Source organism: Macaca fascicularis, chromosome 3, assembly GCF_037993035.2.
Source record: "Macaca fascicularis isolate 582-1 chromosome 3, T2T-MFA8v1.1".
NCBI classification, from domain to species: domain Eukaryota; kingdom Metazoa; phylum Chordata; class Mammalia; order Primates; family Cercopithecidae; genus Macaca; species Macaca fascicularis.
In genome coordinates this window covers 198,637,647-198,661,434 of record NC_088377.1, presented here as the reverse complement: position 1 = coordinate 198,661,434, position 23,788 = coordinate 198,637,647, and the positions used below count along the sequence as shown (strand labels likewise).

At 47.0% G+C, this 23,788-nt stretch overlaps 1 protein-coding gene across 4 annotated transcripts in view; it reads right to left on the bottom strand.

Moving 5' to 3' along the window:
- DNAJB6 (DnaJ heat shock protein family (Hsp40) member B6) overlaps positions 1 to 20,085 on the bottom strand; it is an 84,029-nt gene extending 63,944 nt beyond the window's left edge. For all 4 annotated transcript variants that reach the window (XR_006696649.3, XR_010585985.1, XM_005551282.5 and 1 more), the window contains exon 1: positions 19,947 to 20,085. The gene's annotated coding sequence lies outside the window, so the exon portion shown is untranslated. The remainder of the gene's footprint in view (positions 1 to 19,946) is intronic.
- Positions 20,086 to 23,788: the final 3,703 nt, after the last annotated feature.

The window sequence follows — 23,788 nt, the reverse complement described above, 5'->3', positions numbered from 1 at the left end:
CCCAGGAGGCGGAGGCTGCAGTGAGCTGAGATCGCGCCACCGCACTCCAGCCTGGACAACAGAGCGAGACTGTCTCAAAAAAAAAAAAAAAGGGCAAGAAGGAAAAAGAAAAAGAAAAAAAACATTATCACGAAACCACAAAGAAACATCTGTGGAAACTTAAACTCTTGGGTTTTTTTGTTTTTGTTTTTTAATTGAGACAGAGTCTCGGTTTGTTGCTGGTCTTGGTCTCAAACTCCTGGGCTCAAGGATTCCTCCCACCTCAGCCTCCCCAAGTGCTGGGACTGCAGGCACGAGCCACCACACCTGTACCTTGTTTTTATGGAAGTCCTTTAATCAAAAAACAAAAAACTATAATGGAAATCATGATCTATCTAGATGTATATAAACTACATTATCAATTCGATGGAATGACTAACATCAAACTTAGAAAGGAATGTACATCTTCAAATACATGAGAGCAAAGATTCTAGGTGTTAAGTTTAAAATGTCAACCACAAGATACAGAATTTAAAGTATCAAAATGTTCTTTTTCTTAAGTAGATCTGTTCCCAGTATTTTTAAAACTACAACTCAGAAAAAAACTTGTATGGTTCCTATTTTCTTGTAATTATTCCAACTTAACATTATCAGCTTTGCTGGACACATAATAAAACAAAATAAAATATTAATTGGAGAAGGTGCCTAAGGGTATACCACCATACAGTTCTTTCCACTCCATTTGGAAATATTCAATATAACATTTTAGGGACTTTTTTATGTAATAAGTTACAAGGTAAGGACACCCAATTATGAAAGATTTCCTCCCTGGTAGTTAGAACGACATGGCAACATACAGAATTCAAACCACACCAGTCCAACCAGTCTCTAGAGAAAAGACAGGAGTCGATTCCCGTAAGCAGGAACACTGCAATCTTCTTTCAGTAACTAAAAACCTGCCCATCAGTCACAGCACACAGAGCAGAGCAGCCAACAAGCAGCAGGAAAGCCAGCATTTCCTCACATCTCTCTCACTCCCTTGGCTGAGTGACTATGTGAGGTTATTTTCACTTGAGCTCCAGTTTGATGCCAAGGATCTGAGGTGCCGTTTTGGCAGTGATGCCAGCAGCAGTACCTAGCAGAAACAGGGGGAAGCTGCTAATCCACCCTCACTAACAGAACAAGAGCAGAAATCTCAGTACCAATCTTCCCATGCCAGACATCTGGATCATCCCCTGAACACTATATATAGCAAGACGCCACACACCAAGCACACGTACTCTCGCAAGTCCAAACAGCTCATCCTCTATCTACACTTGTGTGCCTGTGTTTATGCATGTGGTGGTGGGAATGGGAAGAAGACACCCCCCGAGGCAGCCAGCATAGAGGTGAGAACGTGGGTGTGGGCGAGGGCCACGAGGGCCGCATGGCCAGCTGGGGAATGCTGTGATTTACTTCATCACCAAAAACACTCACTGAAAGCCTGCTCTGACATGTACGTGCAGCATCCACTAAGGGCACCCAGTATTCACAGCACTCCATCAAATGGCTAGTGTCCTTACTAAATGAAGGCTACCCTACAAGGAAAGCGTAAAGGCAGTAATGACAGCCACCCCCTGTAGGGGATGCCCTCACCTCCGCCACCGTCCTGCACTGCTTACCCGTAGCCTCTCCACTCCCTTGCATGGACTCATCCCCCAGTTCTGCTGCAGCTCCCCACTGCCTGCCACTGGAGGCTCTTATTTAAGGTCAGTAAAAAACCTACAGCACCACCCACAGACGAGTTTCCCAACTTTACTTGTCCGACTTCTCTCTCCATCTAACTTCCATCACCAGCTTTCACCCCTCCACTGGCCCGCTGAAGAAACTACAGGAACTCTAAAGGCTCAAGGCCAACTCTCATCCAACATGTGGGTTTTCATCCTTTCCCCTTACGTAAGTATCATTTACTTAGCACTGAGTCCCAAATGTAAGTTCCAAGCTCAGGGCTCTCCTAGGCAGTTCAGACACAAATAGACAGATGACTACTTGACACAGCCACTTGGATGTCCAGCAGACATCCCAAATAGAACACGACCAAAATTTAACTCTTAATCCTTCTCACCCACTACACACCTGGTCTTTCTCTAGTAAATTCTACCTTGAGCTCTGAGGTACCTGTGAAATGTTCACCTTCACCAACATCACAACTCAGCACACAGACACAAATGAATCACAAAATTCTGCCGAGTCTACCTCTGAAATATCTGAAGTTCATTCACTGTTCTTTATCTTCACCAGCATCATTCTCTCTTACCCTGACCTACAGCAGCCTCTAATTTCATCCTGCCCTCTGCTCTCACAGATGTCAGCTTATAAATGTGCAGATATTGGCTGGGCACAACGGCACACACCCGTCATCCTGGCACTTTGTGAGACCAAAGTGGGAGGGCTGCTTGAGCCCAGGAGTTGGGAGACCAGTTCGAGATCGTGCCACAGCACTCCAGTTTGGGTTAGAGTAAGACCCTGTCTCCAAAAAAATGAAAATAAAATTTTTTTAAAAATTAAAATTAAAAATGAATAGCTGGGTGCGGTGGCTCACACCTGTAATCCCAGCACTCTGGGAGGCAAAGGTGGGTGGATCACCTGAGGTCGGGAGTTCAAGACCAGACTGATCAACATGAAGAAACCCCGTCTCTACTAAAAATACAAAACCAGTTAGGCGTGGTGGCACATGCCTGTAATCCCAGCTACTCAGGAGGCAGAGGCAGAAGAATTGCTTGAACCCGGGAGGCGGAGGCTGTGGTGGAGCCAAGATCACGCCATTGCACTCCAGCCTGGGCAACAAGAACGAAACTCCACCTCAAAAAGAATAAATGCCAACTCAAAAAAAAAAAAAATGAATAAATGTGTAGATTATTATCACAACAGATACAATCTGTGGTCCTGCCCCGGACAAAACCAGCTATAAAGGATAGGTCAATTCAGAATTAGATGAAATAAAAATTTACTATACTGGCTAATGCTAGATCAAGCAAGAAAATTTAAAAAGCTATCCAAAAATCAGACTCAGGCCAGGCAAAGTGGCTCACTTCTATAATTCCAGCACTTCGGGAGCCAAGGCAGGAGGACTGCTTGAGCCCAGGAGTTCAAGATCAGCCTGGAAACACAGTGAAACTCTGCGCAACAAAAGAAATTTTTAAGTAGCTGTGCATGGTGGCATGTGTCTGTCATCCCAGCTACTACTCATGAGGTTGAGGTGGGAGATCACTTGAGCCAGGAAGGTCATCAAGGCTGCCATGAGTCATGACTGCACCACGGCATTCCAGCATAGGCAACAGAAGGAGACCCTATCTCCCATCAAAGCACTAACCAGGCCCAACTTATCACACACACAAAAAAATATATATATATACACACACACACACACACACACACACACACACACCTGGTCAAGAAAAACAAGGGGACAACCCGTAACTAAGAATAAATGACAACTAAATACGATCTGGGTTCCTCAGATGGTTTCTAGAACAGGAAAAGGACATTAGCAGAAAAACAGGTGGAATGTGAATAAAGTCCACATTTAACAGTACTGTAGCGGTGTCAACTGCTTACTTCTGAGAAATTCACCAGTTACCACAGTTACAGAAGGATTAAGGAAAGTTGGGTGAAGTGTATACAGGAAAATCCCTGTACTATCTTTACAACTTCTCTGTAAATCTAAAACTATTTCAAAATAAAGTTTAAAAAGTTCAAAAAGACGAAATGTGTGTCAAAAGGACACAGATACCAAACTGGACCAGGTGCGGTAGCTCACACTTGTAATCCCAACACTTTGGGAGCCCAAGGCGGACAAATTGCGTGAACCCAGCAGTTCGAGACCAGCCTTGGCAACAAGGCGAAAGAGTCTCTACAAAACATTTTAAAAATTAAAAAGAAAAAAAATTGATAGGGCAATCCATGACCTAAACCAGAATGTGGGCTTCAAAATGAATTGACGGAACTGCATTTAAAACCTACATTTAAAATACTTGAGTTCATGTCACTCTAAAAAGCCAGCAAGCACTAAGAATCAAGGATTTACCACCCTGCCTTCCCTGTACAGGGAAGCAGTAATGTTCACAGCAAAGGAACTTGGAAGTAGAACTGGGTGTTTATCGTAAATAAGCCGTGGTTCCTTGGAAAACTACCTACCTTCATTGTGGTTCCTTCCCCACCCTGTGAAGTGGGTGACAACCACTTCCTACGGCTATTTACAGATGATGCTCTCCAAGGGAAGCAAGCCCTGGGCTCCATCTAGAACATCCTCCGTGCTACCTGCTTATGACGAAGTAGAAAGGAACCAGTAATACACGGAGTGGATGGTCTCACACAATGAGGAAGTGGGGAGGAAAGAGAAAAGCAGGCAGGAACGATGGGCACACAGAGAGCTGCCTGAGCACAGTTCTGAGAACTCATCTGCAGAGATGCCACACCCTCACTAGGGAGCCAGCAGGAATAGTCAAAGGACTTTGGCTCCAAATCACCCCCACCCCCATCATCATACCACCTCATTCCACATTCAGCTCAATAAATATTGAGAGTAATTCATGATCAAATGCACTGCATGATTAAGTAAAGCCTTCAGCAATACTGAAAATACTCCTGGCTTATTTGGAGTACAAAATATATATATATATTTTGAGACACAGTCTTACTCTGATGCCAGGCTAGAGTAGTTTGGTGCAACTGAGGCTCACTGCAACCTCCAACTCCCTGGTTCAAGCGATTTTCCTGTCTCAGCCTCCAGAGTAGCTGGGATTACAGGCGCCTGCCACCACGCCTAGCTAATTTTTGTATTTTTAGTAGAGATGGGGTTTCACCGTGTTGGCCAGGATGGTCTCAATCTGTTGACCTCGTGATCCGTCCTCCTTGGCCTCCCGAAGTGCTGGGATTACAGGAATGAGCCACAATTTGGAGTAAATATTTTAAATTGACAACAGTTATGTTTCTGTTTGTTTGTTTTTGAGATGGTGTCTCGCTCTCCGATGCCCAGGCTAGAGCGCAGTGGCACAATCTCGACTCACTGAAACCTCTACCTCCTGGGTTCAAGCAATTCTCCGGCCTCAGCCTCTCAAGTAGCTGGAACTACAAGCATGTGCCGCCAACACACTGACTTTTTTTTTTTAGTAGACACAGGGTTTCACCATGTTGGCCAGGCTGGTTTCAAACTCCTGACCTCAGGTGATCTGTCCACCTCGGCCTCCCAAAGTGCTGGGATTACGGGAATACACCATACCCAGCCAAACAAATTTTTTTTTTTTTTTTTGAGACGGAGTTTTGCTCTGTGGCCCAGGCTGGAGTGCAGTGGCACAATCTCGGCTCACTGCAAGCTCCGCCTCCCGGTTTCACGCCATTCTCCTGCCTCAGCCTCCTGAGTAGCTGGGACTACAGGTGCCCACCACCACATCTAGCTAATATTTTTTTGTATTTTTAGTAGAGACAGGGTTTCACCATGCTAGCCAGGATGGTCTCGATATCCTGACCTTGTGATCCGCCTGCCTCAGCCTCCCAAAGTGCTCGGATTACAGGCGTGAGCCACCGCGCCAGGGCCACGACAGTTTTTTAATAAAGGTAAAAGCATGAGTGGGGAGAATGTCAGGCTTAATTCTTCCAACTATTATTGACCTTTAACATTCTTTTCAAAGACTCAGAACAAAAACAGTGAGACAGTATTCAAAGACAGGACAGGTATGGTGGCTCAGGCTGAGGCGGACGGATCACCTAAGGTAGAGAGTTCAAGACCAGCCTGACCAATATGGTGAAACTGTCTCTACTAAAAATGCAAAATTAACTAGACACAGTGGCGCATTCCTATAATCCCAGCTACTCAGGAGGCTGAGGCAGGAGAATCGCTTGAACCCGGGAGGCAGAGGTTTGTGGTGAGCCGAGATTGCGCCATTGCACTCCAGCCTGGGCAACAAGAGCAAAACTCTGTCTCAAAAAAAAAAAGACGCTGGGCGCGGTGGCTCAAGCCTGTAATCCCAGCACTTTGAGACGGGCGGATCACTAGGTCAGGACATCCTGGCTAACATGGTGAAACCCCATCTCTACTAAAAATACAAAAAATTAGCCAGGCGAGGTGGTGGGCACCTGTAGTCCCAGCTACTCGGGAGGCTGAGGCAGGAAAATGGTGTAAACCCAGGAGGCGGCGCTTGCAGTGAGCTGAGATCCGGCCACTGCACTCCAGCCTGGGCAACAGAGCAAGACTCCGTCTCAAAAAAAAAAAAAAAAAAAGGTTGTTGTCTCCAAGTACTTCGAGAAAAGTGCCATATTGGGCGTCTTCCTCGAATTCCTATTAAATAAAAGGACCTTTATATCACCAAGTTCAAGCTCTGACTCATAAGGCATCCACACTTCAATAACCACTAATTAGTGCGACCTTCTTCTGTCGGAACAAACGCCAGTGACTGGAACTCATTATCTCCAAAGTCAAGTCCTGAATTTTAGTGTTTACTACAGGCATTCTTCCTTATGCTGGGTAGTGTGGGTCTCCAAGGAATTTTCACCCTTTGGTCCTTGTTCAAATTATGCTATGCAGGTTCAATTTTTCTTCCAGATAGTTGCCTTTGGATATTTGGGTGCTTTATCTTGGCAAGTTTTTCCGTCTCCAGGCAAATATACCCTTAAAATTCTTTACAGCTCCTCCTGAGAAACCCTGACCTATCTGGTCCCTCCCCTCAGAGCAAGCTCCAATGTTGTAATGTCTTAGTGCCCCCAATACAACACAGATACTCCAAGGACAGTCGAACTGTCACCAACAAAGGACACCAAGACCCACAGCTCTCTTTCTAATCAGGACGGAAATATGGACCAGAATGCTACAATTAACAGTAAAATTCGGGCAGGGTGCAATGGTTCATGCCTGTAATCCCAGTGTTCTGGGGACAGAGGAAGGGGGAACGCTTGAGCTAAGGAGCTCAAGACCAGCCTGGGCAACAAAGGGAGATTCTGAGTCTACTAAAAATAAAATAATTAGCCGGGCGTTGGCCAGGCGCGGTGGCTCATGACTGAAATCCCAGCACTTTGGGAGGCCAAGGCAGACAGATCACCTGAGGCCAGGAGTTCAAGACCAGCCTGGCCAACATGGTGAAACCCTCCCTACTAAAAACACAAAAATTAGCTGGGTGTGGTGGCGTACGCCTGTAATCCCAGCTACTCAGGAGGCTGAGGCACGAGAATTGCTTGAACCCGGGAGGCAGAGGATGCAGTGAGCTGAGATCGCACCATTGCACTCCAGCCTGGGTGACAGAGAGAGACTCCGTCTCACAAAATCAAATAATTAGCCCGGCATGATGGCACATGCATATGGTCCCAGCTACTCTGGAGGCTGAGGTGGGAGGATGGCTTGAGCCCAGGAAGTCTAGGCTGCAGTGAGCCGTGATTTTACCACTGCACTCCAACCTGGGTGACAGAGCAAGACCCTGACTCAAAAAAAAAAAAAAAAATAGCAATTAAAAAACTCTGCTAAGTCCCCTAGTCTTTTTTAACCTGGGGTTACTGTTCTGCCTTCCCATTACCTTTGGGCAGGTGAGACTCTCAAGGGAAGGGAGGGTCACAGCTTGCCCAACTGCTTCATTTTAGTGAGACTGGCCCCATTAGTCAACCAATCAAAGCCTTCCTAATATTAAAAAGAATACTGTCATTCTGATTGAATATAATCACACAAACTTACTATTTACAACACACACTACGCTGGCTTTGGAAATAATAAAAGTCACCAAGTTTAGTGGAAGACAGACATGTAAACAAACCAGTCATTTACAATTAAGACAAATATGCACGCGGCCGTTGCAGGGGTTCACATCTGTAATCCCAGCACTATTGAGAGGCCGAGGCTGGAAGACTGCTTCAGTCCAGGAATTCCAGGTAAGCCTGGGCAACATAGCAAGGCCTCATCTACACAAAAAACAAAAAACGTTTAAAAAGACAAAGATGTACAGAGTGCTGGGGAGATGGTATGGAGACCATGAGGAAAAGAAAAATTAACACTGACATTTTACTGATGAAATGAAAAACAAGAGTAAGCTCCCCAGGCAGAGAACATAGGCAAAAGTATTCCACACACAAGTAACAGCGTACACTCAGGCAAAATAACGCCAGCACACAGCCCACATGTGACGCAGCAAGTTAGTAGGGTGGAACGTCAGTGTGAGAGTGCCGGGACTCAGAGGGAGGGGGAGGGGAGGAAGTCAGGACAAGAAAGAACAAGGTGCAACTGAAGAATTTTAGAACTAAGGAATTAGGACTTTTCCATTGTAAGTAGAAGTATTAAGCAGTGGTGTGAAGGTCAACAAGAGTATTTGGAAAGATAACTTCTAACTACAAGGGAAATGGACTTAAGAGAGTGATGACGGGACGGCAGGGTTACTAAGATGCTCCAAATGAGGATGTGCCGGAATCAGAAATGACAGCAGGAATGAAACCGAGCAGCAGACAGGACAGCTATTTAGGAAGCTGTTTGGGGTCCTTCTCCAAGGCAAGAAAACTTCACCAACAGCGTTCCACACACATCCACAAACCCTACGACTGGTGCCAGAAATCTTCCATTCCTATTTAAAATATAGCAATATTAAAAAAATAAGTCTAGGCGCGGTGGCTCACGCCTGTAATTCCAGCACTTTGGGAGGCCAAGACGGGCGGATCACTTGAGGTCAGGAGTTCGAGACCGGCCTGGCCAACGTGGCGAAACCCCATCTCTACTAAAAATACAAAAAATTAGCCACGCGAGGTGGTGGGCACCTGTAATGCCAGACACTCAGGAGGCTGAGGCAGGGGAATCGCTTGAATCCAGGAGGTAGAGGTCGCCGTGAGCCAAGATCACGCCACTGCACTCCAACCTGAGCCACCGAGCGAGACTCCATCTCAAAAATATAAAATAAAATGAAGCCAGGCATGGTGGCTCATGCCTGTAATCCCAACACTTTGGGAGGCTGAGGTAGGTGGATCACCTGAGGTCAAGAGTTCAAGACCAGCCTGACCAACATGACGTTAACACCATCTCTACTAAAAATACTAAAATCAGCTGGGCATGGTGGTGTGCGCCTATAATCCCAGCTACTCAGGAGGCTGAGGCAAAAGAATCACTTGAGCCCGGGAGGCGGAGGTTGTAGTAAGGCAAGGTCGCGCCACTGCACTCCAGCCAGGGTGACAGAGCGAGACTCCATCTCAAAAAAAAAACCAAACAAACTTCTTATAATCCAAATGACAACAGGTAATTTTAAACATGACATGCTAATCAAGTCACATGATGTTCAATTAGTTTACTAAATCACTGAGGCGTAGTTATTAGCCAATTAAGGGGGAAAGGAGCTGGGACAACAATGTGTTACTGACTCATGTGTCACGCATTATGACAGGTACGTATTCTATCACAGCCATTTTGTGAGTTACTGTTTGTAGGTGAGGAAACTGGGGCTCAAAGGAATTAAGTAAATGTCAATGTTCTAGCAAGTTCAAAATCCAAGTCTGAGCCCAGCAGAGTCACGTGCACCTGAAGTCCCAGGGACTCAGAAGGCTGAGGCAGGAGGATGGCTTCAGCCCAGGAGTCTGAGCTCGACCTGGGCAACACACCGAAGACACCGCGCCTTTAAAAACAGTAAGAATCCAAGTTTGGCTCCAGAACTCATGCTAGCCTCTATTATGACACTATGCTGTCAATGTACACAATCTCAATGCTCAAGGCTTTGGGACATTCTCCCACCAGTACTTGAATCTCAAAATTACCTTTTTAGTTTTCATCAAATGCCAGTAAGACTAACAAATTTGGAATATAAAGACAAACACGTATTACAGAAACAACAAAATGAAAAGAGCTGAAGGTCCAGAAAGAGAGCTCCACGTGTATCTCCAAGGAAACCTGCAGAGCTGGCTGAAGTGCTGATGCTGCAACAATCACCAGTGTTCGCTGCAAGCTGATTCACTCCTTACTGCTTCAGAGTAATCACTGATGTAAGACACAATTTAAACTTTGACAAACTCCATGAAAGGTTACCTGCATTCACATTTTTTTATTAACCTTAGAGCTTCAAGACTACCTAAACATTTGTATCAGTATTTCCCTATAGAAGTCAGTATTTCTGGTAACACTATCTTTTTTTTCCTCAGACCTCTCAAAAACAGTGTTTAAATTAAAAACTGATAAAACTATATATTAAAACATCCAGGCCGGGCACGGTGGCTCACGCCTGTAATCCCAGCACTTTGGGAGGCCAAGGCGGGTGGATCACAAGGTCAGGAGATCGAGACCACAGTGAAACCTTGTCTCTACCAAAAATACAAAAAAAATTAGCCGGGCGCGGTGTAGGGCGCCTGTAGTCCCAGCTACTCAGCAGTCTGAGGCAGGAGAATGGCATGATCCCAGGAGGCGGAGCTTGCAGTGAGCCGAGATCGTGCCACTGCACTCCAGCCTGGGGAACAGAGCGAGACTCCGTCTCAAAAAAAAAAAAAAAATTCCAACTGTGTATTAGATGATAAAGCAGCCTGAAATTGTAGAAATACTACTGCACTCCGAAACAATTTTAAGCAAAAAGTTGCCTAATCAAGATACACAGCTAGGTACCAATTAGTATTATTTGATACATACTTGGACTATTTCCCTAGTCACAGAGAAACTACAAGTTGAATCTTTAACATGATTTTTCTTTTTTTTTTTTTTTTACTGCTCCTTGCAAAGCAAGGCTACCCCATAGGCAGTGTGCCCGGAGTAGCCTAATATCATTTAAGTGTTAAAACACATGGATTTATTTCCTAAAAGACACCATTTGTGGCAATAAAACATTTTAAGTGGCCTTCATCTCCCTCCTAAGGTTGGCCCAGCATCCTTGTGGCCTGCCCAGCACTGCAGGTACCTCCTCTACTTCCCTCTTCTCCCGGCCCATGTGTTCAACGCACATTACAGAAAACAGGTGATACCACAAATACAAGGGCCCTCAGGAGGCCTGGAAGACACACTCAAGCCGCCTTTCCTGCCCAGCAAGAGCCTGGACTCCAGCCCTCCACCCTACAGAAGCTCAGCCAGTAAAAACCAACTTCCCTCACTGAGAAACCAGTGCATCACCTGCATTTTAAAATAATACACTAAATCAAAGGAAGTAATCTCTACAGCAAATCACTCACATCAGAGCCCTACAAGCATGTGTCCACTAGAACCCCACTTGACAAAAACCGTTTTAAAACGGTGCTGCTCAAAAGACTCCAAATGCAGCTATTTAAATCCGACGTCATTAAAATTAAACACAATGTAAAATTTGGCCCCTCAGCAATCTTTTTCTGGATATGACCCCCCCAAAAGCAGAGGGAACAAAAGCCAAAACAGACAAGTGTGATCACATCACACTAAAAAGCTTCTAGACAGCAATGACACAAGTTAGACAACCCTAGAAATGTGCAGAAGGATCACTTGAGCCCAAGAGCCTGAGACCAGCCTGGGCAACACAGTAAGACACCACCTCTACAAAAAGATTTTAAAAATTAGCTGAGTGGGGTGGCACACACCTGTACTCCCAGCTACGCAGGAGGCTGAAGTGGGAGTATCACTTGAGCGCAAGAGACCGAGGATGCTGTGAGCTATGTCCTGTCACTGCACTCTAACTTGGACAAGAGAGAGAGCAAGGCCCTGTCTCAGAAAAAAACAAAATATACAAAAAGTAAAATAAAAAATTTTAAGCCGGGCACGGCGGCTCACGCCTGTAATCTATCTCAGCACTTTGGGAGGCTGAGGCGGGTGGATCACTTGAGGGCAGGAGTTCAAGACCAGTCTGCACAACATGGCGAAACCCTGTCTCTACAAAAAAATACAAAAATTAGCCGGGTGTGGTGGCGGGCACCTGTAATCACAGTTACTTGGGAGGCTGAGGCAGGAGAATCACTTGAACCTGGAAGACAGAGGTTGCAGTGAGCCGAGACCACTCCACTGCACTCTAGCCTGGGCAACAAGGGCGAAATGTCATCTAAAAAAATTAAATAAATAAATAAAAATAAAATAAAAACTTTAAAGCTAAAAATGATAAAACAAAAGTGACAGTGCTGTAAAATAGCATTTTAAAAGAAATCACAGCTGGGTACAGTAGCTCATGCCTGTAATCCTAATACTTTGGGAGGCTGAGGCAGGAGGAGGATCATTTGAGCTCAGGAGTTCAAGACCAGGCTGAGCAACACAGCAAGACCTTGTCTCTATAAAACATAAAAACTCTAGCCAGGTGCAGTGGCTCACGCCTGTAATCCCAGCACTTTGGGAGGCCGAGGAGGGCGGATCACAAGGTCAGGAGATCGAGACCATCCTGGCGAACACGGTGAAACCCCGTCTCTACTAAAAATACAAAAAAATTAGCCGGGCGTGGTGGCGGGCGCCTGTAGTCCCAGCTCTTCAGGAGGCTGAGGCAGAAGAATGGCATGAACCCAGGAGGCGGAGCCTGCAGTGAGCCGAGATCACACCACTGCACTCCAGCCTGGGCGACAGAGCGAGACTCCATCACAAAAAAAAAAAAAAAAAAACATAAAAACTCAGTAGGGTGTGGTAGTGTACACCTGTGGTCCCAACTACTGGGGGCAGCTGAGGCAGGAAAATCACTTCAACACAGGCGATCGATGCTAGTGAGACGTGAACGCACCAATGCCCACCAGCCTACATAACACAGCAAGACCCTGTCACAAAAAGAATAAAATTTTTTTAAATAAAAGATAAAAAACAGGCCGGGCACGGTGGCTCAAGCCTGTAATCCCAGCACTTTGGGAGGCCGAGACGGGCGGATCACGAGGTCAGGAGATCGAGACCAGCCTGGCTAACATGGTGAAACCCCGTCTCTACTAAAAATACAAAAAACTAGCCGGGCGAGGTGGCGGGTGCCTGTAGTCCCAGCTATTTGGGAGGCTGAGGCAGGAGAATGGCGTAAACCTGGGAGGCAGGGCTTGCAGTGAGCTGAGATCCGGCCACTGCACTCCAGCCTGGGTGACAGAGCGAGACTCTGTCTCAAAAAAAAAAAAAAAAAAAAACACTTCAGGCTGGAAAAGAATTTGGGTGGAGCAGGAACATATTCTTTAACTACAAAACTAACATTTCTTTTTTTTTTTTGAGACAGAGTCTCGCTCTGTCGCCCAGGCTGTAGTACAGCAGCGCAATCTCAGCTCACTGCAACCTCCACCTCCCAAGTTCAAGCGATTCTCCTGCCTCAGCCTCCCAAATAGCTGGGACTATAGGTGTGTGCCACCATACCCGGCTAATTTTTGTATTGTTTTAGGAGAGACGGGGTTTCACTATGCTAGCCAGGCTGGCCTCAAACTCCTGACCTTGTGATCCGACCACCCTGGCCTCCCAAAGTACTGGGATTACAGGCGTGAGCCACTGTGCCCGGGCCCATAATTAACATTTCTAATAGCAATTACGAAACTTCTTTAATATTCTAGTAACTAGGTCCTACTGTCTATTAAGGAGGCCATAGAAAACTTTTCAATTAAGAAATTAAGAAAAAATATTTCTTAGGAAAACTAGGTTTGTTAATTCCTGCAATTTCCAAAAGCAATACACCTAAATCAAGTTCAAAAAAAAAGAAAAATCTCTTTATTAGAACCACAAAAAGAATTAGCCTAATCACCATTAATCAAAAATAACCTTCTCAAATAAATTTAATGACCTCTAAGTTTAGGACTTTTAAAAAACATGTCACATAAAGATTAGGTGTGCGTAGCTCATGCATATAATCCCAGCACTTTGGGAGGCCAAGGCAGGTGGATCACCTGAGGTCAGGAGTTGGAGAACAGCATGGCCAACATGCTGAAACCCCAACTCTACTAAAAATACAAAACCCAGTCGGGAGTGGTGCCGCCTATAGTTCCAGGTGAGGCAGGAGGCTGCCTGAACCCGGGAGAGTTTGCAGTGAGCCGAGATCACACCACTGCACTCCAGCCTCAAAAAAAAAAATAAAAAATAAAATAAAATTGGTGGTTTCTAAATTCATCTGAGGCCAGGTGAGGCGGCTCATGCCTGTAATCCCAGCACTTTGGGGGGCCAAGGTGCACAGATCATCTGAGGTCAGGAGTTCAAGACCAGCCTAGCCAACATGGCAAACCCGCTTCTCTACTAAAAATACAAAAATTAGCCAGGCATGGTGGCAAACGCCTGTAGTCCCAGCTACTCAGCAGGCTGAGGCAGGAGAATTGCTTGAACCTGAGAGGCGGAGGCTGCAGCGAGCCAAGACAGTGCCACTGCACTCCTGCCTGAGCAAGACTCTTGTCAAAAAAAAAAAAAAAAAAAACACTACCTGGGTGTGGTGGTGCACATCTGTAATCCTAGCTACTCAGAAAGAAGGCTGAGGCACAAGAATTGCTTGAACCTGGGAGGCAGAGGTTGCAGTGAGCCAAGATCATGCTGCTGCACTCCAGCCTAGACTGCGTCTCAAACAACAAAAAAAGGCAAAAACAAAAACAGTACAGACAGGGAGGAAAAAAAAAAAGCCACAGGAGTGAATTCTCATTCCTTATCACACACATCACCTTCTTATTTCATTCTTACCCAGTATATCCTAAAACATTTCTGAAACGAACACAGGAAGTTATTTCCCCACTACTCAAGATCAGAGACCATTCCTTCAACTGGCACTCATCACCTATTAGATACTTCCAAGCTTAACTAAATTCCCTTTCATTAAAAAATCAAAATAGGCCTGGCGAGGCGGGCGGCTCACAGCTGTAATCCCAGCACTTTGGGAGGCCGAGGCGGGCAGATCACAAGGTCAGGAGATCGAGACCATCCTGGCTAACATGGTGAAACCCCATCTCTACTAAAAATGCAAAAAATGAGCCGGGCGTGGTGGCAGGCGCCTGTAGTACCAGCTACTTGGGAGGCTGAGGTACCCGGGAGGCGGAGGTTGCAGTGAGCCAAGATCGCACCACTGCACTCCAGTCTGGGTGACAGAGCAAGGCTCTATCTCCAAAAAAAAAAAAAAAAAAAAAGAAAGAAAGCAACACTGGGTTAAGTACTCAGTCTCTAATGCTGCTGAAACTTACTTTTTCCAACTTTCTTGAATTCTGGATTCCATTATTAATCACAGGAAGGTCATCAGGACACAAACAAACCAGAAAGAATCTAATTCAATCAATATTTTCTGAGCACTCTGTGTCCTGGACATTCCTGTAGGCACAAATAACTTCAGATTCAAAGCCCACCCAAGTGGTATATGCCATCTCAAGGTGGCAGAGAGGGGTAAGTATTGGTACACAGTTCATAAGCATACCAACTAGAGCACGCACATATGTATACGCATAACACAAATATAAAACACACTTGGCCGGGCGCGGTGGCTCACGCCTGTAATCCCAGCACTTTGGGAGGCCGAGGCGGGCGGATCACAAGGTCAGGAGATCGAGACCACGGTGAAACCCCGTCTCTACTAAAAATACAAAAAATTAGCCGGGCGCGGTTGTGGGCGCCTGTAGTCCCAGCTACTCGGGAGGCTGAGGCAGGAGAATGGCGTGAACCCGGGAGGCGGAGCTTGCAGTGAGCCGAGATCGCGCCACTGCACTCCAGCCTGGGCTGGGCGACAGAGCGAGACTCCGTCTCAAAAAAAAAAACAAAAACAAAAACAAAAACAAAAAACACACACTTAGCCTTTGGTGGCAAAAGGTAGAAAAATATCAGAGAGGGCAAAATCATATGTAGTGTAACTAAATCACCCTTCCAAAGACACGTTATTTTGCAACAGAGCTTAAGAATTCTAAAATCTGCTCTGGTGCAGTGGCTCACACCTGTAATCCCAGCACTTTGGGAGACCGAGGCGGGTGGATCACAAGGGTCAGGAGTTCAAGACCAGCCTGGCCAAGATGGTGAAACTCCATCTCTACTAAAAATACAAAAATCAGCCAGGCGCGGTGGCAGGTGCCTGTAATCCCAGCTACTCAGGAGGCTGAGGCAAGAGAATCGCTTGAACCCGTGCAACAGAGGTTGCAGTGAGCTGAGATGGTGCCACTGCATCCAGCCTGGGCAATAGAGTGAGATTCCATCTCAAAAAAAAAAAAAAAAAATTCTAAAATCTGGCCAGTCACCTGGCTCACACTTGTAATTCTAGCACTTTGGCAGGCCAGGGTGGAAGAATCACTTGAGGCCAGGAGTTTGATACCAGCCTGGGTACACAGGGCAATTCCAGCTGCACTAAATAAATAAATAAATAAATAAAAGCCAAGTGCGGTAAGTCACGCCTGTAATCCCAGCACTTTAGGAGGCCAAGGCGGGGAGATCACCTGAGGTCAGGAGTTCAAGACCAGCCTGGCCAACATGGTAAAACCATCTCTACTAAAAATACAAAAAGTGGCCAGGCATGGTGACGCGCGCCTGTAATTCCAGCTACTTGGGAGGCTGAGGCAGGAGAATGGCTTGAACCTGGGAGTGCAGGGAGCCAAGCCCATGCCACTGCACTCCAGCCTGGGCAACAGAGCAAGGACTCCATCTCAAGTAAATCAATCTTCCTTCTCAAGCAGGATGTCTCCAGGAACATGAAACAGGTCAACAGTGATTTGCGTCCATACAAAAACATAAACGATTTTGTTTGACAAAACCCCTCATTAATATCAATACAAAAAACATCACATTTTTACTAGTTGCCTTATCCAAGAAGTCATTTTCTCCAGGTAGGCGTTGTCATTTTTCCATTCCTACATCATCATTTCTAACATATTCTTGTTTTCACTAACTTTGCTTTTCTTCTCAGTAACCTCATTTTTTTGAGTTTGGTATTTTCAAATTCTATCCTGGAACTACACCATTTGCTAAATCCTGCCACTGATCCTATTCTTACTCGCTAATGAGCCTGCAGTTACCCGCCTCTCACCACCAGGTGGGGTCCTGGACAAATTTAACCAAACCAGATTTTGAACAGAATCACTTCCTAGAAAAAGAGAAAGTTTTAAAAACGTTTCTCAAAAACCCTGTTAATCCACTGTGTAACCTCGATGCAAGTAAAAATTAAGAAGTAAAAATCCTGTCAAATCATCAACTCACAAACACAAAGGCTGATTACCTTATTCCTCATCAACACATATCCGTAAGCATTAACCAATATAGAAGCTGACCTTTACGGCAGACAATAAGGTGTCTGTGCGGTCCCGCGGTGACAGTACACAGCGACATGTTCAGAATGACTAAAAATACCTGCCCAAGTTTTGAAGTGCCCTCTTGTTAAATACTCTTAACAGTGACGGCCGGACGAGGGGGCTCATGCCTGTAATCCAGCACTTTGGGAGGCCAGGGCAGGTGTATCACCTGAGGTCAGGAGTTCGAGACCAGCCTAACAACATGGTGAAACCCCCATCTCTAATAAAAACACAAAAAAATTAGCTGGGTGTGGTGGCGCATGCCTGTAATCCCAGCTACTCCGGAGGCTGAGGCAGGAGATTCGCTTGAACCTGGGAGGCGAAGTTGCAGTGAGCCAAGATGGCGCCATTGTACTCCATCACGGGCAACAGTGAAACTCCATCTTAAAAAAACAAAAATAAAAAATAAAAAAAAGGGCCAGCCGCGGTGGCTCACGCCTGTAATCCCAGCACTTTGGGAGGCCGAGTCGGGTGGATCATGAGGTCAGGAGATCAAGACCATCCCGGCTAACATGGTGAAACCCCATCTCTACTAAAAACTACAAAAAAATCAGCCGGGTATGGGGGCGGGCGCCTGTAATCCCATCTACTCGGAAGGCTGGGACAGGAGAATGGCGTGAACTTGCAGAGATCGCGCCACTGCATTACAGCCTGGGCAACAGAGCAACACTCCGTCTCAAAAAAAAAAAAAAAAAAAGTTCAAACATACCATCCCACCCCCACCTCAGACCTGGATTTGGGTTACCTAGGTGGAAAACTGATGAAGGTGATGGGTACCACTATTCGTTTGAAACTGTCCAAATCAGTTAATAGAAGGAATTACAGACTTGCTTAAAAATGAAAGCTAATGTATGCCACTTAGTTACAGGTATCACACTGTAATACCATACCCTTATTTCAGTCTTTACAATATTCAACAATACTCACCACCTAGTGTTCCGGAAAAACTGTCCTACAGCCAGAATTACTTCCCAAACCTAACACTTTCATATCCAGAAGAAAATAAGTTTTAAAACACTGATGTTTTGAAGAGAGTGTTGAACTCATCTCAAATTCTTCAAGAGCCTTGCCCTCTGAAATTCCCAACTTTCTCATGTTCCACAGTACAGACTAAGCCTAGTTAGGCATTTTTCAAAGGTTCTCAATCCTTTTGTTCTCCCACTTCCTGTCAAGTCTCCACATCTACCAATTTAAGGCAACTTACTTCCCAAATTTCACATCCAGAATAATCCATAAACACCCACAGCTCATTAAAGTGTGCATAAAAAATATTCACCCCTTTATCACAGAAGGCAGAAAGAAATGTGAAAGAACCAACTTCAAAGGAGCTTAAGGCTCTCAGAAGTGGAAACAAGTCTGCAGTCGGCCGGGCGCGGTGGCTCACGCCTGTAATCCCAGCACTTTGGGAGGCCGAGGCAGGCGGATCACTTTAGGTCAGAAGTTCGAGACAAGCCTGGCCGACACGGTGAAACCCCGTCTCTACTAAAAATACAAAAATTAGTCGGGCGTGGTGGCGAGCAGCCGTAATCCCAGCTACTCAGGAGGCTGAAGCAGGAGAATCGTTTAAACCTGGGAGCTGGAGGTTGCACTGAGTGGAGATCGCGCCACTGCACCCTGGCCTGGGCAACAGAACAGACTTCGTCTCAAAAAAAAAAAAAAAAGTTTGGAGTAAACCCAAAAAGAAAACATGACGGATGGACAGGCGGAGTAGTAAGGTGGATGCATATAATTCCTTTCAGAAACCATGAATCGTTCTGATATGCAACATTATTTGGAAAAGTGCGGTTAAACACGAAGCAGCAGCAACCAAGATTTAGTAGTTAAAGTCTGTTTACTTTCCTTTCTTCGGTCTTTAGTCTTAACTTTTCTACTAAATCAATAATTTGGCTTAACTTGTAGCCACAAATCCTTACTAAATTCGCAACTCATATTAACAAAAACGTTAAAAATTACAAAGAGCTCCGCTCAGCCTACTCTTCCCAAACAGGCTGAAGCCTCTGAGCTCGCAGGCGGCATCCCTTCGGTGGTGGCACGATCGTTCTACTCGGGCTACTTCCTGCCTCGTTTACGTGAGAAAATTAGTACAGAAGTTTACGTCTGACTAGAAAACCCATCCTTTTAAAAAAATGCGCTAGCGCCAAAACCTTTCTCGAGCCAACATACGGTTTGCAGTTTATACTTCGTGTGTCACTGACCTTCCTCAGTTGGGTAAGAGTTAATATAAACTTGTTACATAAACTTCAGTTGCATCAACTACGGTGCAGATTCTTTAACGCAAAGCAAAGCAGACAGACGTTCTGAATAAGAAACGCAGCCTGCTCTTCCACAAACTTCTCAACAATCCGTCCGGAGTTCTAGAAACAGGGCTCTGCGGTCCACCACCTGCTTCTTCTCCCTCCGAACTTGGCGGCACGGCAGCGGCATTCCCGCTCCGCAAGCCACTCGCGTTTCTGGTTTCAGACTCGAGGGAAGGAGCCTTAGAAAGAAGGCGCTCCACGCCTCCCACGCTGCCGGCCCCGCCGAGCCCCAGCCGAGCCCCAGCCGGCCGCTCCCAGGCCGGGCCCCACCCCCAACCGCCGCCGCGGAGGCCGGGCCGCGTTCCGGCAAGGACGCCGGGCGGGGAGGACGCGGCCGGGCGGCCCCAGCCCCCAGCCCCGGCCCGGGCCTCGGCCCCAGACCCAGAGGACGCCGCCCACCTTTCGCCCCGCAACCCCGGCCACGGCCCCCGCCCCTTCCAGTACTGCCCCGACCGGCGACCCCGGTCACCCCCCACGCTGTTGCCAGGAGCCGGGTTAGGTCCGCCGTCTGCCGGGCGCGCGCAGGGCCCTAGGCGACCTCCCCCGGCCCTCGAAACAGACTCTCACCGAGGACGGAGGCGGCTGGTGGCGGGACGCAGGGGAGGCGGGGTGACTGCCCGAATCTCCTCACAGCTCCTGCACTGCTGCGCTGGTGGTGGCGGCGTCTCCTCGCGCTTTCCTTTCTCTCCTTTCTCCGACAACAAACAGGAAATGCGTCACGCGGCGGCGGCACAGCGACGTTAACTTCCGCCCGGCCCTGACGCCGCGCATGTGCAGTTTCCACTGCCCAAAACGCGGGCCCAGCCTCAGAGGCGCCCGCCCCGCCTTCGCGAAGGTTCTCGGCTCTTCCGCCGCCCCGAAGAGGCCGGGAGACTGGGGGCGAAGGGGAGGGGAGGGGAAGCCCAGGGCGAGAGGGCGGAGCTCGGGGCCGGGTCCACGGTACCGGGAAGCCCAGAGGCGCGGACGGCGCAGAGAAGGCCGAGAAGATTCCAAACGGCACTGATTGTTCTGGGCGAGAAGGAGCCCATTCTGGAAACCGCGATGTCGTCGCGCCCTTCATCTTCGGCCGGCGGCCTCCGGAGCGCGTCCGCCGCCTCTCGCCCCCCGGTCCTCCCGTGGAGCTGGGTGGCATCTCCCCACAGCGGGACGAAAGCTGGGGCGCGGGCGCGGGCGGAGAAGCCCTCGAAGGGGAGGAAAAAGAAATCAAGCGGCGGCCAGGGAAGGCAAGCGAAGGCACCGGCCCCCGCTCGTCAATTTAGGGAAGGCCTGATACCCGAAGTTCCCCGGCGAACGGGAGTGCGTGGAGACTTCGCCAGGGAATAATGATGGAAGGAAATGGAAGCAAACTGTGGCCGAAAATACCGAAGAAGCTTTTTAGATTGAATCGTGGCAGTTGTTTCCTGAAAACGGGCCGCACTTTGATCGCTGGACTTGAGGTCATCCCCAGACTCGCGAGGCTTTCCCGCGTCCGCAGGGGTTCTGGTTCTAACCCTGGAGATTAATACCACACGCGTGCAGATGGTGACTAGCGGGAGCAGGGAACCTCAGACCCCGCGCAGTCAGACAGGCTTTCATTCCCAGTAACGAAAGGTCCTGTAGATCCAAAGCCTAAAGAGGTCAACAAGCAGTTCCGTGCATGGAGCCTGGCCTGGATCTCCCACTGTCTTGTCTCCAGCACTCAGCCAGATGTTTGCTACTGTGTTGTCTTCGTAGCCCACCTTATCCTTTCCTTTAAGAAATAAAAATGCCAACCTGGTGTGGTGGCTCACGCCTGTAATCCCAACACTTTGGGAGGCCAAGGCAGGTGGGTTACCTGAGGTTGGGAGTTCAAGACCAGCCTGACACAAGGAGAAACCTCGTCTCTACTAAAAATGCAAAAAAAAAGTTAGCCAGGCGTGGTGGCGCATTCCTGTAATCCCATCTACTTCGGAGGCTGAGGCAAAAGAATCGCTTGAACCCAGGAGGAGGCGGTTGCAGTGAGCCGAGATCATGCCATTGCACTCCAGCCTGGGCAACAAGAGCGAAACTCTCTCAAAAAAAAAAAAAGAAAAAGAAAAATTCCTTTTTGTCACACCTTTCCTGAACTTCAGATCCTGTGGCATGCTGACGCTGAATTCCGGGGGCCTGCTCAGCCACCTTCTGAACAATGCTTATGAATTCGTGATCGTTTAAGCCTGGGAGATACTCAAAAGACACTTTTAACACTTGAATCACTTTTGGTTTATAATAGCTGGTTAGTAATGAAAGAGTTGGAGAAATGCCACCCCGAATTATGCCGTGTTAAGATACCAATTACTAACTAGTTCACTGATTACCACGTTAGTATGCCCTCAAACTGAGGGCACATGGGGACCTGCTAATGCAGGGAGGGGCATTCTCTGAATCCCCCGTTATGTGCGTAAAGACAGATCATCCCAAAGGAACTCAATTGTCTTGACCCCCTTCCTGGAAGTCTCATCAATAGGGAAGAATGAGCCAGTATCACCAGAGAAGAGCACCAAGGGAAGTCAGCTCCACACCCAGACAGATTTTGCCAGAGGCCACCACCTATTCTTCTGAAAGCAAAAATCATTTTCTCTCCCCTGAGCTGCCTGCATCTGCCTCCCCTCTCTTGTATGAAGGGGCTATATAAGCTTCCAGATATCACTGGATTCTGGGATGCCCTAGTACATGTTATAAATTTGTATATTTTTTCTCTTACGATTCTGTCTACTGTCAGCTTAGTTCAGAGACTCAGTTATGAAACCTTCAGAGAGTACAGGAAAAATTTTCCCGCTACACCTGCCTCATTTTAGACAACTGGAACACTTGGTTAATGGCGCTAATTGTTATACTTCAAAATGAAATACTGCCTTTTTTTTTTTTTTTTGAGACAGGGTCTTGCTCTGTCACCCAGGCTAGAGTGCAGTGGTTCAATCATGGCTCACTGCAGCCTTAACCTCCTGGGCTGAAGCAGTCCTCCTGCCTCAGCCTCCCAAAGTGCTGGGATTACCAAGGTGAGCCGCTATGCTGGGCTCATTTTTTGTGTTTCTTAAATTTTAATTGTATTACTGCATGTCATTTCTAGCAGATGATCAGTTAGCAAAGGAAAATCTGACTCGATTCTCTGTTCTTTTTTGAGACTGAGTTTCGCTCTGTCATCCATGCTGGAGTGCAATGGCACAATCTCGGGTCACTGCAATTTCCACCTCCCAGGTTTAAGTGATTCTCTTGTCTCAGCCTCTTGAGTAGCTGGGATTACAGGCATGAGCAACCATGCATGACTAATTTTTTGTATTTTTAGTAGAAATGGGGTTTCGCAATGTTGGCCAGGCTAGTCTCAAACTCATGACCTTAGGTGATTGACCCACCTCAGCCTCCCAAAGTGCTGGGATTACAGGCATGAGCCACCGAGCCCAGCCTCTGTTCTCTTTTTTTACTGGCTATATAAATGACTGTTCAAAAGGAAGAAATAATATTTTGTGTTAGTATGGGCATCTCATAATAAAACCTAAAATAATCTCAGCGAAGACTGGAATTTCAGATATGTGCACAGTTTGGCACTGTCACATGTAACCTATCTGCTTGCAGGTTAATGGAGGTTTATTTCCATCTCAGTGTGGACAGACAGTACTGTTATGGGACGTTTTACATTTCAGTAAGTCCCTGCGATTGTGAGCTAATCTTGAAATGTAGACAGCACAGACATGAATTTTACATTGCAAGTGGTAGGCTCACCACAAATAGCTTTTATTTCCCCCTTCGAAAAAGAAATATATGTGTGTGTGTATATATACACATATATATATATATGCTTATTAAAACGTGTGTCAGGCTGGTCACAGTGGTGCACACCTGTAATCCCAGCACTTTAGGAGGCTGAGGCAGGAGGATTGCTTGAACTAGGAATTCCAGACCAGCCTAGGTAACACCATAAGACCCCATTTCTACAAAAAAAAAAAAAAAAATTCTTTTTTTCTGGCACTTTGGGAGGCTGAGGCAAGAAGATTGCTTGAGCTCAAGAGTTCGAGAGCAGCCTGGGCAACTTGGTGAAACCCCACCTGTACAAAACATAGCAAGATTAGCCAAGTGTGGTAGCACACGCCTATAGTCCCAGCTCCTCAGGAGGCTGAGTAGGAGGATCACCTCAGCCCAGGGAGGTCCAGGCTTCAGTGGAGCGCCATTGTACTCCAATTTAGGCAATACAGTGAGACCCTGTCTCAAAAATAAATACATAGAAAATTATTGGTCGGGCGCGGTGGCTCAAGCCTGTAATCCCAGCACTTTGGGAGGCTGAGACGGGCGGATCACGAGGTCAGGAGATCGAGACCATCCTGGCTAACACGGTGAAACCCCGTCTCTACTAAAAAATACAAAAATCTAGCCGGGTGAGGTGGCGAGCGCCTGTAGTCCCAGCTACTCGGGAGGCT